Source organism: Rhynchophorus ferrugineus, unplaced genomic scaffold, assembly GCF_030347505.1.
Source record: "Rhynchophorus ferrugineus isolate W39M unplaced genomic scaffold, kcgeb_rfMv2 rfM1, whole genome shotgun sequence".
NCBI classification, from domain to species: Eukaryota; Metazoa; Arthropoda; class Insecta; order Coleoptera; family Curculionidae; genus Rhynchophorus; species Rhynchophorus ferrugineus.
In genome coordinates this window covers 2093054-2110078 of record NW_027472580.1, presented here as the reverse complement: position 1 = coordinate 2110078, position 17025 = coordinate 2093054, and the positions used below count along the sequence as shown (strand labels likewise).

General features: G+C 32.4%; 1 protein-coding gene across 4 annotated transcripts in view; it reads left to right on the top strand.

Moving 5' to 3' along the window:
• Positions 1-17025, top strand: part of LOC143194637 (uncharacterized) — a 228698-nt gene that overhangs the window by 183328 nt on the left and 28345 nt on the right. Inside the window, exon 1 of one of the 4 annotated variants that reach the window (XM_076401353.1) lies at positions 2729-2889. The exons of the other annotated variants lie outside the window; for them this stretch is intronic. The gene's annotated coding sequence lies outside the window, so the exon portion shown is untranslated. Of the gene's footprint in view, positions 1-2728; positions 2890-17025 lie in introns of those variants that run through there. 4 annotated transcript variants of the gene reach the window in all.

Here is a 17025-nt window from a genome sequence, read left to right as displayed (position 1 = left end):
GCTTAAATTTTTATATGCATTATTCCAATTTGTATATTTATTATCGGGTTGGTTTGTGCAGTAGTAAAGGCGACAAGATGGTCCACCTACTGTTGCGATAGTCGCAGGTTCGAATCCTGCTCGGGCAGGGTTTAATATATGTGGTTGTCCTAGGCAAGAGTGCAAAATCCGACAAGTAAAATGATCCCAGTCACGCCAGTAACCAAGCTGGGTAAGACCGGATGTCTTCTGGGATGCTTTCTAAAGTTGGTCACTCGCCAGTCGATAGGCTTAATGCCGAGGACCGTGGTTCGAAGCCCACGTTAAACTGTAGGTCCAGTCCAGATAAACCACTAGTTGGTAAAAAGAGATTCTAAAATATAGAAAACAAAAATATATTTTTAGCGATTTATTTATTTTGTTTTATTATTTTTGTTTATTTTATATTTGTGTTATATTGACGTTTCAAGAATACAAACAAATTCATAAAAATTTTAAAATTTCAAAGAGCTACATGCTAGTGGGGTGAGAGTTTGTAGTATTCTGAAACAAAAAAGAAACAAAATATCCTTGATTCGTAAAAACATGGTTTTGACCTTTTTTTGAATCTTTGTATGATATTTCTACTGTTTTGGCTGATGGAACCCAAGAATTAAACACTATAAGTGCACACTACTTTCAAGACTTGTTGGTAAAGCAAAATCTTATTATATACTGACAGGGCTGAATATCTAGCAGTTTGACTTCTTTACATTTTTTTTCTTAACATGTAATCACTTGGGTTTAACATCAAGGGTCATGCCGAGATATTTAACTGTATGTCCATACGAAACTACTTGCTGGTTTAGATATACTGGCTTGTGCTTGATTATTTTGTTAATGAAATGATTTGTTTTGATTCATTTTGATGCGCCATTTTTCGGTCCAGCATTGTATTTTGGCAATAGCCGTTTCTTAATTTTCTTATTTTCGGTTGATTCATTGTAATTACCAATAGCAAAAATCACCCAACAAGCTGATCGCACAAATATATGACAGAGTAGCAGTGATGAGTGGTCAATATGCAGGCGTTCAAGCATTAATTTGGAAAAAAAGGATACCTTTGCTCATTATACACATTGCTATGGAAACCAATTAAATTTGATTATGTCTAAAGCTGCTTCCGCAAATAATCAAGTACTTGTATTTTTTGACAATCTACAAAATATTCCTGCCCTTGTTAATAATTTACCCCAATGAGTAGTTGAACAAAATTGTGAACAGAATGATACCCTATGGTGTTCTTACTTTGGAACTTTAATATACGGACTATTAATGTTACGTATTTAAGTATATCTATATAATACAAGTCTGTATACTTCACAGCCTCTATTCGTTGTATTATCACGTGATGCCCAAGTAGATATCTTTTTAACCAACTGCAGTAAAGAAAAATCGAACCTACTAGAATAAGAGAGGTTATCGACAATTTTGAACATAGTAATATTGATAACATCATTAGAAAACCAGAACAAAAACGCAACAGTAAATCACCGAATTCATGCTTCAAAGGTGTGATGTTTAAATAAATTGTGCTAGAAATCGATTTCATTTTAAAGAGCATCTAGTAGTTGCATCACTTTTCTTTTTGGAATACTTTGGAGAGTATTGCGGTGAATTTCTTGAGGATAAACTCACTTCCGTATGTTCCTTTTCTCCCACACTTGATAAAAAACCATCACGAACTGAACTGTCAGTTGTTTATGCAAGAAACGACTGCTGGACATTAAATGGTGCACTACCTGTTCTAAAATATTTAATAACAAACAATCTAGGAGCTTAACAATTCCCATAACAACATCAGAGGCCGAAGATCGTTTAACAGATCTTGTTAAAACAGTTTATCTCCGAAATAGACCATTTTATTGACAAAGTGATTATCAAGTTTGTGAACACAAAAGAATGTAGGGTGCACTTATTTTATAAAAAAATTGGTGAGTTTTTTTTTGCGAAAATGGCAGAACACCTTAAAATGTTTATCAGGAACGCCCACTGCTTATTTGCCATATTTTTATCGGGCTGTGAATTAATTGTAAGGTATATTTTCGATTAAATAATTATTATATTGAAAAAAATCTAATTAAAAACTGGACGAATTTGTAGTTAAGGTGGTGCTTAGTTGTGAAAATTGTCAGGCTAGATAAAACCAAGTGCGCATATGCAGTTATAGCCAATCGAAACTTGTATAGGCATGGATGTGTAGGTTTTTTACTGTCTTCTATCGAGGCCCTCCGGCTGCTGCACCCTCTAACGAACATTAGACAAACTGCAAATAATTTCCAGGTGTTTCCTTTGGCCGATTTAGATATACTTTTTTTTTCTGGATAATTTAGAACTAAAAAACTCTTTGAGATATGGTCACTTCATATCATTACCCGAACACCCTGTATATTAAGTAAAAAATCCTAAATATCTTTTAGTGTATCGTTAGATCGTGCATTAATTTATTAAAAACCGTTTTCAGAATTAAAATTGGTGGTTTCATCTTTAAAATATCGATTAAAATTTTGTCCTTATACCATACACTACATCACAATGTGCAGCGTAAACGTTATCAGCTAGAGTAACGCCCGGTACAAGCGACGGTCGTTTTAACAGTATCGAAACCTAAATAAAAAGAGTACGGCTCTGCTGGTACCCGTGATTGCCTTTCCAGGGTCCGAATATTGATGTCTCCACTTTTCAGTCTTTATCGCCGATACGGTCCAGTACTACTGTGCAGTTCGTCGGCGATCGCAGTACCCGATTATCTAGCTTGGCTAGGCCGATCGAGTCGTGTGTTTTTGTTTTCGGTTTTGCGGCGATTGAAGAATCGTCATCGTTCATTGTTTACGTCGTGTACTTGGATGGATTATTTTGTCTCGATTCAAGGTAAGCGCCGATATTTAGTGTCCGACGTGCATTACTCCGATGCAGATTCGATCGAATTTTTCAGAATTAGACGGTTCTGCTTCCCGATACGTTCGCGCGTTATCACAATCTCGAACAATAACAAAGCTTGACAGAAGCAGACTTTTTTCCTTCTTTTAATTGATACTAAACAAACAACTCGAACAAATGTAAATACGGCTATAATTTATTGTTATATGTCAGTCGAATGTAAACAATAATAAATAATCTCACTGTTAATGACTATAAAATTTTAGATTGTGAACTTGTTTGGTATTGCTCGTATTTATTTATGTGATATGATGGGTTTTTGATTTAATGGTATCACTAAAACCGTATGGATTTTGTTCGCACGTTTTTTTAATGTTTGACTGTTTCTTCTTCTTAGTACACGGATTTTACTGACGTTAAGGTATATAAACTTACTGTTTATTAAGCTTTACCATAAGTTACGGGCTCAAGAACATGTGTGATTCAATGCTCATTATTCATTGATATAAATTTCATTGAATTTTAAATACATGATAAATTGAGAGAAAAATCCTGGTCATATTTATTCATGCTACTGTTCGTAGGCCACTATTCATTTCATTCATTCACAGCATTCATTTTCACCATTCATTAGACCTCAAATCTTCTAAGTCAACCCACAAATTCATGCAATTATCTTTTTTTTATGAAACAAAAATTTTCACCAATCATAATATGTGTCATGCTCTTTCACCTAAATAACTATTCACTCTTTAATAGCGCCGGCTTGATTCGCGCAGTGGTAACTGCGACAGGACAGGCATGGTCGTAAATTTATGTTTGTGACTGTTTAATAATTGTGATTATCCTCGGCAAGAGTGTAAAATTCGACAAGAAAAATGATCAGAGTCACGCCGGTAACCAGGCTGGGTAAGACCGGATGGGTTTTCTAAGTTGGTCACTCACCAGTCCGTATGTTTAATGCCGAGGACTGTGGTTCGGAGACCACATTAAACTGTAGAGAACTTATTGGTAAAAAGGAGAGCTTAAAATATTAAGAAAACTCTCTAATAGTAAGTCCACTATTTAACAATTTTGTCCATCCACATAATAATTAAATTTTACTATAACTTACAAATTCAAAAAGAGTGTGCCTAAATATTCATTGTTCATTCATACAAATTTCATTGAATTTTAAATACACGATATATAGAGAGGCAAATACTGGTTATATAAACGACTATTCACTCTTTAGTAATAATTGTACTACTTAATAATTTCAAAATTATTCAAACCCAGATCTAACTAAGCACTGAGGACATAAAATTACCACTCGCGTGCGACAAAATTTTAGCACAATTAGGTAAAGAAACTGATTTTTACACAGTTTCAAACAGTCTTTTCTGCAGCGCTTCATATAGGTCTTTAACTTTCTATACTCATCCTGAACAACATTTTTTAGTTGTTCAACATTTTAAAATTGTTAACGTTTAGATTAATTGTTGCATTTGTTTACACATTACCCGCTAGCTCAACACAACAATTTTTAATAATATTCAAATCAAGAGACCCAGTGCCACTTTAAAATGTATATATTGTGTTCTAAAAAGTAGCCTTCGCAATACGAACAACGGCATTGTCTTGGTAAAAAAAAACAAAATTTTATATAATCACTACATAGTATAAAACAAAGTCGCCTTTTCTGTCCCTATATCCCTATGTGCGCTTAAATCTTTAAAACTACGCAACGGATTTTGATGCGGTTTTTTTCAATAGATAGAGTGATTCAAGAGGAACGTTTATATGTATAATACATGCATAATATACTAAGGCAACATTGCTAATTTTAGAGGTTTCTAACGTGATGTCGTAAATTAACCTATTTTTTTAGGCTTATTTAGCAATTAGCAAAAACGCTGCCTAACCCTACGAGTTAGATCAAATTAATGTACTACAGTATTGTACACCATCAAAAGGTCTACAAAAAAGTCCGCGATGGTATATGTTTATCTTTTAGGGATAACCCACATTAACCATTTTTATTGTTTACTTTTTACGTGAGAAAATGGCTTATTTACGAAGCTATTTTAAGCAATACGGCATTAATCCTTATCGAATTAAGTACCTTAAATACAGTGTGCAATTAATATTGATCAATATGGTTCCTTACAGTATGTAAATTAAACAAATATTTTCGGAGATATTACAAATTTAAAATTTGCGTTTAAAAATGTGTAATGTAATAAAAATTGTATGAACTTAGATATTCCAAAGATAGCAGGAAATCTTCATAGTAAGTATAGGGGAAGAGGAATTGTTTTACTCCAAATTTAATGCGTGCAGGCCAAGGGCAGTAATGAATGAACCAAAAATACTGGATCGATTTTAATCATGTTTTCATTGAGTGACATAGGCATATATATTTTATGCCCGTGCAAAGTCGGAGCGGGCCGCTATGTTTTTATATACAACGTTCATATTTTTTCTGTAGTGTATTTAATTTAGTATCAGCATTGCACCCGTGCGAAGCCGGGGCAGGTCGCTAGTACATTATAATATAATACAACATGTATTTCTGTTCTGTACCAGCCCAACAGATAGGGCTATCTCAGTCTCTATTGAAATAATGTTTATACATGTCACTGCTGTATTTTTTTATTATATGTACCTCACTACAGAAGATCAGATGGTTTGATTCTTTTTAATCTATGTCCTGTTCTAGTGGTATCCAAAGCTGCAATACTTCAATATTCTCATGATAATGGAATCTTTCCTCATGTGTCCTTGCAACGCTATTGATTTCTTAACTAACTGTGGATATCTGAAGGTCTCGATGTAGGTAATCAGTCCTATAGTATTTGGGTGCGACCACAATACCTCTCAGGACTTTGTTCTGAAAAAAATGTATTTTGTTTATGTTACTCTTTGCAGAACATCCCTATAATTGAACTCCGTATGTCCATATAGGTTTCAGTATTTGCTTATATAATAGCAGTTTATAATGTAGTTATAATTGTGATTTTCTTCCAATTGCCAGTACATTTTCCTATATAAATAACAACGTGACAAATAATAAATAATACTTTGACTCAGGAATTGACACGAATTAAACACAACTCCAATTTATTGTAAGATCCCATTATTTCGACTGTTTATTCCAGAACTCGCTAACTGGCCTACCAAAATGTTTAAAACCATCTAAGCTAACACATCTAACATCAAAATTAATTTTCAACTTTTTTAATTTCATAATATATAAATTCATTCAGTAGACAAGAGTTAAAAATAACACCCATAATATTCATTAATTCATGAACTACGCCAGTTCTTGGTCCCTTCATGAATCTCTTCTAGGCTAATAAATGTTTATCTCATTCAGAGAAACGAATCGACCTAGAACACCTCCCTCAAGATGATAACTTTAGGTTTAGAAACATTAATAAGTCATACGGTATCAGAACATGCAAATACGACGCTCGTTTTATCGGATTTGGTGAGTTTTTTGGAAAAAAATATTTATTTCCACCAACTTCTCACTTCCATAACTCTTTAAAATCTGGTAATGAGTATTTTAAGACAATATAATTCTCACATCATCGTCCTGCAATCAACACCTTTTTATTCTACTATAACTTTAGTGTTCATAAAAGTGGTGATAATATAATATTCTTATTATTGAAATATTAACGTCTTTCAGAATTTTTTTTCTTAATAAAATGTTTATGAGCCATTTTTCACTACATTCATTAAAGCTGTACGAAATTTATTTCGGTTATTATTTAAGATTATAATTATTTAAAATAAATTAATATCATTAATTAATCATTAATTAATAACTAAAACTGATTAATATCTCTGACTGTTCTAGAATATGATATTACAAATATTAATTATTTTGTTTTAAACAATTTGTAAAGCAATACAAACGTATCTTTACATGTGTTTCATTATTATCATAATCTAAAATATTTTAAAAATTCTTAATCTTAATCATCTACTTAATCAGTAGCAAAGCATTCCATGTCAAATCTAAGTGAATTATTTTGATCACTATCGCATTAGTCTAATATACTTCCGGATTTGTGAGCAATACATACCGGAAATTTCATGGCCTACTATCGGTCATATTCGTTATGATAATAGCCAACTTAATCCCATTAAGATTAACTCGCCAAATATTTGATGGATTATTTCGAAAACAATTGCGAAAATCCATCGACCTACAATCACTTCCTTCTTTGAATTAAACAAAAATAAATAAGAGGTCGAATATTATACTTACGTTTACTTATACAATATATATCCAGTTAAATATAAATTTAGTAAGATCTAAAATTATTTTAAAAAAATTGTTAAACGTAACAGATATATTATTAATTGAGTTGCAATGTCTATTAACTTAACTTAGCTCTATATATTTCCATACTAATTACCATTAAGTGTATTTTAACGCCAGTAAAACTGGTCTGGTATATATCTGGTTTCGTTTTTGTCCTAAGGATAATTAAGATCAGATATGATCAAACTTATTCAAGGAAAACGATAGGTTTGATAAGTAACTTGTTAATGTGAACTGAAAATCCACTATTTTATGAATCAACAATTTTTAAACAATATTGTAAATAAATCTTATATAATATATTTCGTTATTTACATATATTTTCTACCTCCTATATGTTCTACTCATATATTTATTTAAACTTAATGAATGACGTTTTACTAAAAGCCAAATAATATATATTTTGTTGGATTTATTGATTGACTGTCCAAAAATATAATGATAAATATCCTGATGAAAGTAAAAGTTATTTTACAAAGTAAGCTCACAGATTTACATTCAAATTCTCCAATTTGTTTGCAATGCAAGGTATATTTGAAAGTATAGTAAATTAAAATAATAAATAACGAATTTATTGATTCACTGCTTCTATAGTGTTATTTTCAAATAGAAATACTAAAAAAAAGTACTGCTATTTGATTTAGTATATGCCACCAACAAAAATACCATTACTATATATTTTGAATCCTTCAAAATGTTTACAAAATAAATTATTCTCATTTATCAAGAGAAAATTGGCGATATTACTCAGAAGCTATGAAAAAATTCTATAGTTATAATATATCAATTTTCAAACTAATCTACTAATTATTATCAAATTTAATTTCTGTTATCATTAAACTTGTAATATATAGATCTCTGTAAAAACTTTGTTGAAGTGTCAGCAATACATGTCTTCAGTGCGCTGTGCGGGCAATTTTACTTTAATAAAAAGTTGGCCGAAGGTCATCGAATGCTGTGCGAAGCTTCTAACAACCATGCATAAGTACCACCCTACCCACCATATTCTCCAGAACTTTCTCCTTCTGATTACTACTTGTTCCGATATATGAGACATTTGCTTTAAAGTGGCCTATAGCTATCTCCTATCAGGTTAATATTTCGTCATCCCTGGTATCGCTTATCCATCTATATCTTTGTCTATAGACATATCTGTATAATAATAGTCCCCATCAAATATATCTAAGTGAATTATTCTGATTATTATCCCACTAATTTACTTCCGGATTTTGAATATAATCTGCTGAAACCGAACTGATTATATTCACTTTCCTCTTCATTTGTTTGGAAATACGGGGACTTTGTAAATTTTATTATTTTGTTCTTGGTGTTGACCAAGGAGCAAATGGAGCATTCCATTTTAGGATGAGTGCAACTGAGAATTTGGGAAAGTGCATTAAAATTACATCTGAGAACTTCATAGTAAAGTATCAACACTTCATAATTGAATATCATACCGAGGTTCATACATTTTCTGGGTATACACTCCTTACGGTTTATCAGTTTTTTAACCAACTATTAGAAGATGCCTTTTCACAAACTGGTTTTATTATTTTTGTCTTATTTATATTATCTACATAAGAGTCTAATACCAACGTTGTCTAAACGTCGAGAAATGCTGATGAAGTCTCATTGATACAAATGTTGACAAGGGAAGTTTTCAATGGCAAAAACTGGAGAGTTTGATTTAAACTATCTGATATTATTTTTATCATTTCACCACATCTCAGTATTGACATAGATAGAGTTGGAAGCTGTATTTTCCAGTCTTTAGCCCATTTGGAAATCTTGTTGACTGTCACTTGTATATTTTCTACAAGTACCACCCAAACCAACTCAGTTTTCCCCTTTTATTCCATAATTCTTCATTTAATTTGCCATCAATCGCCTCAACAACCTCTAAAAATCGTACCAATCATTACTATAATTTTTTATCATTAATTGTTGACTTCCACTATCATTATTGTCGAAATTGGATCTTATATGAGTATTTTTTTAAATACAGATGATATTCTGTAAAATTGTTTCGTACGTATATAGAAATATATTTTAACTAATAACTAAAAACTATTAGGCCCATAAATTAGTTTTAAGGGATTTTTTTTATTTATCCGCTCCATATCGCCATCTTTCGGACAATTTACGGATTTCATCTTGAAATATCTTTACAGGCGGACGTTCGAATCGATTTTGTGAAGCGCTGCTCAGACAGATCACGATTTATATGTCGGAACAAGTAGGAATTAGACGGAGCAAGGTCTGGAGAATACGGCGGCTGAGGTATCACTTTCCATTTTAATGTCTCCAAGTACGTTTTCTAACATTGTTGAACTTTTTGCCGTATTCCAGCCGTCTTTTCGCGCAGTGTTGGGCATCAATTTTAGTCGATGGTGATCGCCGTTGATGGTTTCGTCGAGTAAGGCCTTCAAATCCTGATCTTCAAATTATGTTGACTGTCTAGAACGCTCTTTTTATCTTCGGTGTCGAAATCATCATTTTTAAAAAGTCTCAATCAGTATTCACGTGCTGAAATCAGTGGAACATAGTTGCCATAAGAATCACAGAGCGTTCTATGACCTTCAGCCACCTTTTTCCAGAAATTGATAAGTAAAACTTACAGCAAATGTGAGGCTTCGATATGAAGTTGGTTACAAATGTAATTGATAAAATTTAATATACCGTACAGCTGATATTTGTTGTAAATCTTTGAAAATTAAATTATAAGCCTGTAAAATATGAATATTTATTATAATATCTAAATGCAATTGATTAATCATTAAATTTAAGTCCCATTATCACCCGAGCGCAGACTTTTAAAAAGCATTTCGTTGATATTCCGATGGGCGACCACTTCCTCCTTTGGAACTGCATAAATCATCCGGAGGTCGTTGGATTTAAAAGGCCTGATTGCGCGAATTATTCGTTGCACTGGCGGAAACCGGCGGATTATATTGAAAAATAGGACAATTTGCACTAATTAGTCAGTGAGGTATCCATCGATTTCAATAAGCTTCGACGAGCACCGCGCTCAGGTTCATTCCCATCCGCAATTGAAACGATCCAAGGTCGGTTACGCGGTAGGTTCGGAGACAAATTCGATTTAGCATAAAAGGTTCCAGTTGGCCATGAATAAAAAAAGCGAAATTACTACTACTACTATAACAGTGGCATTCCTTTTCGCGCGTATATCTCAATTTGGTAAGCGCTCGATCGTATATTAAATAAAACCAGAAGTGAACCTCTACTTATTTATTACTCTAGAGAATGCAAAATACTTTTTATTTATTCGTACACAATGAGAATTATTAATAACGTTATAAAAACTTTCACACTATTTAATAAATCGTTTAACAATTTATAATCAATAAAATTATTTTTATTAAGTGCCTGCATGTATTCTGATCAAATGTATGCTTTAAAAAACGGGTACAATCACTACATAGTATAAAACAAAGTCGCCTTTTCTGTCCCTATATCCCTATGTGCGCTTAAATCTTTAAAACTACGCAACGGATTTTGATGCGGTTTTTTTCAATAGATAGAGTGATTCAAGAGGAAGGTTTATGTGTATAATACATGCATAATATACTAAGGCAACATTGCTAATTTTAGAGGTTTCTAACGTGATGTCATAAATTAACCTATTTTTTTAGGCTTATTTAGCAATTAGCAAAAACGCTGCCTAACCCTACGAGTTAGATCAAATTAATATACTACAGTATTGTACACCATAAAAAGGTCTACAAAAAAGTCCGCGATGGTATATGTTTATCTTTTAGGGATAACCCACATTAACCATTTTTATTGTTTACTTTTTACGTGAGAAAATGGCTTATTTACGAAGCTATTTTAAGCAATACGGCATTAATCCTTATCGAATTAAGTACCTTAAATACAGTGTGCAATTAATATAGATCAATATGGTTCCTTACAGTATGTAAATTAAACAAATATTTTCGGAGATATTACAAATTTAAAATTTGCGTTTAAAAATGTGTAATGTAATAAAAATTGTATGAATTTAGATATTCCAAAGATAGCAGGAAATCTTCATAGTAAGTATAGGGGAAGAGGAATTGTTTTACTCCAAATTTAATGCGTGCAGGCCAAGGGTAGTAATGAATGAACCAAAAATACTGGATCGATTTTAATCATGTTTTCATTGAGTGACATAGGCATGAGTGACATATATTTTATGCCCGTGCAAAGTCGGAGCGGGCCGCTATGTTTTTATATAAAACGTTCATATTTTTTCTGTAGTGTATTTAATTTAGTATCAGCATTGCACCCGTGCGAAGCCGGGGCGGGTCGCTAGTATATATTAAACAAAATATTTTCTAACACCCCATTCGAACTGCACAGCGTATCTTTCAATACTCTTGCATTGTGTGGCCAAGCTTTGTCACGCAGGAGGATGGCTTGACATGAACAAGATGAAGGGTAAGAAGCGTCTGTTACTCCCTATAACTGGTCTCTTTTGCAACAGTACAACCTGCACTTCCTAGACTCGCCCATGACAGTTTGCTCTTATTTCTCGACGGAAATTCTCAAACTTCAAAGGCATGTACAATGTTTTCATATATTTTTCAGCTAAAATAATAAGATATAATCTTATTGCTATTGTTATTGTTATTGGTATAATGTTATTGCTAAACTGATGACGAAAAATCGGAAGTAGTTCAGACTAAAAGTCAGTCAGTTTACTTTTTAAGCACTAACCATAGCATATGAACGTCGTAGAAACGTTGTGCCCACACGCGGAAGTCGTGGAATCGATTTCCAACAAGACAGCACCTCTTTCTAGTTTGATTGGAATATTTATCAAATCACTTAGATTAGATAGCGGACCCCAGGGTCTGAAACATTCCTTATTTACAATCATTGTTTCATTATTCTTCTTTTTCCTTATACGAACTGTACTTTTACTTGGGCTATCCATTGTAATACTTGTTAAAATATCTGGACAATTTATTGAGTAAATATGTAACACTAAAAAGAGAAAAGCAAAATATATTTAACAAAAAAATTGAAACGAGCGAGCGACGAAATATATAAGGAACCCACTAAAAAGTAAAAAATAACAACCATAGAATATAAAATCTAAACTTTATATTCTACTATATATACACCATTTAGCTTAATACCTACCTAGATCTATTTATCTATATACAATATTATTTTAACTACTACCAACTGACAGTTTGAAGTCGGTGCCGATCCCAAACAATATAAAAATAATAATTATATAATACACAATATTAAATTACGAACAAAACAAATCTAATTTGTTGCTCGTACCGACTTCAAAGTCATTAATTGGTAGTAGTTAAAATAATATCGTAAATAGATAAATAGGTTTGGGTAGGTATTAAGCTAAATTGTAAGGTAGCAAGAAAAGATTACATCAAAATAATCGTCAATATATAATAAAAATAATCGGTGTATCAAAAGGAAACATTATAAACACAACTCAAGAAAAAAAGCACGACTTAATTTTAATGTCCAAACAACAAAAAGTAAACTGTCATAGATATAAAATTTCTATGAATAGTCCTACTATACTTGCCAAATTCATCATTACTTCTTCAGTTAAACAGAATTTTGTCCCCATGTTTTGATTCATAAAATCTCGGCAAAGCTCACAAAAACTTTTTAATAATTTTAAGCCATACTAGAATGCATTTTTGTTTACTTTTGCGAATGTTCATTATGAATGTGGTTTATCTAGACAGGAGCAGTTGTTTAACGTGGATTCCAAATCACGGTCCTAGGCATTAGCCTATCGACTGGCGAGTGACCAAATTAAAGATTATCCTGGAAGACATCCGGTCTCACCCAACCTGGTTACTGGCGACAATGCCCTAGCAGGATTCGAACCCGCGACTATAGCAACAATAAGACGAGTGTCCTGTCGCCATAAACGAGCATAAAACACTGAAAACTTTTAAGTGCTTACACAATATCAATAGGAACAAATTACTTATATACCAAACTCTATAATTGTTTCCTATTACTATGAGACCATGAATCAAATTTGATAACTGTAAGATATACGCGCTTACTCATAACAGACAAAGATAAATGCTAATTTAGTTTATCATGATGGCCATTAGCGGTCATTTAATCTTAATTATAAGTGAAAATCCTAATCGAGTGATTCATCAAATGCATTACCTGAAACTGTGAAAATCTATTTGTCGGTTAATACAAATTTCATTCTAAAACTCATTGATTTCATTTGTTCTCTGCGAGAGATGTTTGCTATATGCCGCCGTTATATTGAAACAACAACAACTGTTTGACTTTGCATCATTTGTTTTAGATAGACGGAATAGTCCATTGAAGGTTGAAAAACTTTATTTAAATCGTATGAAATGCGTAAAATTATGAAAATATTACTGTACTTGTTTGGATTTCTAAAAATATCAAGTATATATCAAAATAGTTACGAATTTTTTTAAATAATATAAAAAATTTTATAGAAAAGGATTATAACATCAAATGAATAACACAAAACAAATGAATGTTTGGACTGAAAGACAATCTTCTGATATGTTGAGTACTTTCAAGTGACAACTGTTAAAATTTCGTATTTTCAAAAAGAGTACAAGAAAATTATGGCGAAATTGAACGAATTGCAATTTGAATTGAATTGAGATCGGCTCATTGGTTGATTGAGATCAATAATACAGATCTGATCCACAGTGATTAGTTTATATATGAAATAATTTATCTGTAATGAAGAAATGGCTACCTAGGCTGAAACTTATTTTGAAGTCAAAATCAAAGAACTGTGCTTGTGAGTCGGAAGATATACTCAGTTTGGACAATCGACAATCAGACAACCATTAAGTCAATTTGGGCTTATGAGGACCAATATTGCCACTAAATCATCAAACCAACAAGTAATCCAACGGTATCAGAACAATATTAAAACAAATATTAAAACATCAAATAAACAATAAAACTACTGTACAACATGCAGAAAAGCAGAAAATTATAAAATAAGCGGTACTATTAACTATAGTTTTATTTATTCCACACTATTCTTGCTTATGTACTGATACAAGCACAACAGAATAATAGCAATAAACTAATTTTATAAATTAAGATTGTATTAAGCATCTCAAATGTAAGACGCAATAATTTAAAAAATAATTCTACGAAAAAGGTCTAAAAGAAGACCCCTGAAAGACAGTATAATGTTGAATTTTCTATAAAACCTTGTTTTATTAGTTAAATCCAGAATTTATTGAATCATATATTAACTATTCTTTGACATATCTATTATATTAAATAAACAGAATTGCCAAACCTCGAGAAATTCACTGGTACCATCGTATCCTCAAATATATATTAAATGATTTTTTACTTATTATAGGTATCATTAGCTCTTAAGATGTCTCTCTTAAATCCAAGTGTTCTGCTATCAACACAAAAAAAACAGCTATTGCTTAAGGCAAGCAATCATGAAAAAACTGAAAGTATGCTATTTTGACATAGTTATGAAATGTGTGAGTTTCTGACCACAGAATCAGTTATTTCACAAGGAATTTGAATTTAAGAAAACAAATAACTTTTATGGAATTTATATTGGAACACTTAATCTAAATCTCTGCTAATTATCAACCAAACGAATAATCCATATAGATAGTTAACAATTATAGTCGTGGGGGGGCAAATTTGGAGAATACGGTGGATAAGGAAGCAATTCGAAGTCCAATTCATGGATTTTTGCCATCTTTTTCACTGACTTGTGACACGGTGCATTGTCTTGGTGAAGCAGCACTTTCTTTTTCTTCAAATGTGGCCGTTTTTCGGCGATTTTCGCTGTCACTGTTGATGGCCTTTCCTTTTTCAAGGTAGTCAATGAAAATTATTCCATGCGCATCCCAAAATACAGACTCCATAATCTTGCCAGCTGACTGTTGCGTTTCCTTCCCACGCTTTGGAGCGGGTTCATCGTGTGCATTCCACTCGGATGACTCTCGATTGGACTTCGGGGTAAAATGATGGATCCATGTTTTATTAATTGTCACATTTTGACGCAAAAATTCTGATTTATTACGCTTGATCGTCTTCAAACACAGCTCCGAATCACCAACTCGTCGTTACTTTTGGTCAAAAATGAGCTCGCGCGGCACCCACTCATAGCATACCAATCCTGATGGTTGATTTTCCTGGGGCAGTGTCCGGAAACTCGGTATCAAGCCAAGTTTATGCTTCAACTGTATTTTTTCATTTCAAAAAGCAATATTTTATCAAAAACGTTATAATTATTTTTATCCATTTTTTTCACAATAACAAAAGTTGCTTCACTCAAAATGCTATAATTCACAAACTAATGATCCGACAGCTGTCAAATTTATACACGCATCTTTGAGGGTTAGGGCTAACTAAAAAATATATGGATTTAATTCTAGTAGCGCCGTCTATGTGTTAGGCCGGGGATTTTTCAATTGACATATTACTTTGGGCTTGTCTACATTGAGTTTTACTTATAACTTGATTGAATTAATTTTACCAATATAATATTCTGACTAAGTCATTGTTATCTACCGTCTGTTCATGTCCTTGGGCACAGTACTTGATAATGTTAACGAGTTACTGCCATCAAGTCATTTTGCAGCTTGTCATTACAAATGTACCATGGAGCACCAAAAATACGTGGCAGTACCTTGTGTTGGAATCTTTGTATGATATTTCCATTGCTTTGGCTGGTAAAATGTAAGTGTTGAATACGACAAGTCCACTATGGATTGACGACTTCTTGATAAATCAGTAGGTTATTATATACTGACAGTACTGAATATCTACCCAATAACTAATACTTTTTTTACATTTCAGCTTGAATTATTCACTTGAATCATATAACCTCAACGATAATGCCAAGATACTTGACTTTATTTCCATACGGAGCTACTTGTTGATTTATATTGCCAATATATAATTGGCGATTATTTTGTTAGTGAAAACAATATGAACTGATTCATTTTGATTCATTTTGATGCGCCATTTTCTGTCCGGTATTGTATTGTATCATTTTCATCTGTAAATATAGCAACAACATTTTCATTGAATGTAGGCAAGTCCCGAGTGTACCGCGGATAAAGGACTGAGACCAATACACTTTCCTGTGACACACCTACTTGTATTTTCCTCAAATCAGAATAAGCATCTTCTTGTTTGACTCTGAAGTATCAGTCAGTTATATATGACTCTAAAATTTTCGAATATTGGTCAGGGAGAAGCATTTTAATTTTAAGCTTTATGCCTTTTGCTATTGCAGGACAAACTTTATTTTTAGGAAATATTTATTACATAAATTTGAATATAATTTTAAAAATTATGAATCCGGCACTGTTTATATTGAATGTGGGTTAAATGGACCGAAGGTTAGTGTTTAATGATGTTTATTATTGTACGATATTACACTCACATAATATATCGTTCTAAAGCACATGCTGAAATGATAAAGCCATCTTAAAAAGAAAACAAACACTCATTATTCGGGCGAATGTCGTAAAGCCTCCCGAAAGGTTAACAGCTGAGATCAGAAACGGAATATTTGTCGTGCGGACTCGGATTTTAAGAACAAATCGATTATAAGTCCATTTGTACCGATGTGGAGAAAAAAACGGAAATATCTCAAATTGTTTTATAATGATGTGGCCCTGGTTTTCGATATTTCGAACGTTTCTAAACATCGGAGACCTTGAAAATTTTACACGTGAAGAATATTTGATAAATGTAGTGTAATGTAACAACAAAAACAAATAAGACCTTATATTGAACAGATATATATTGTT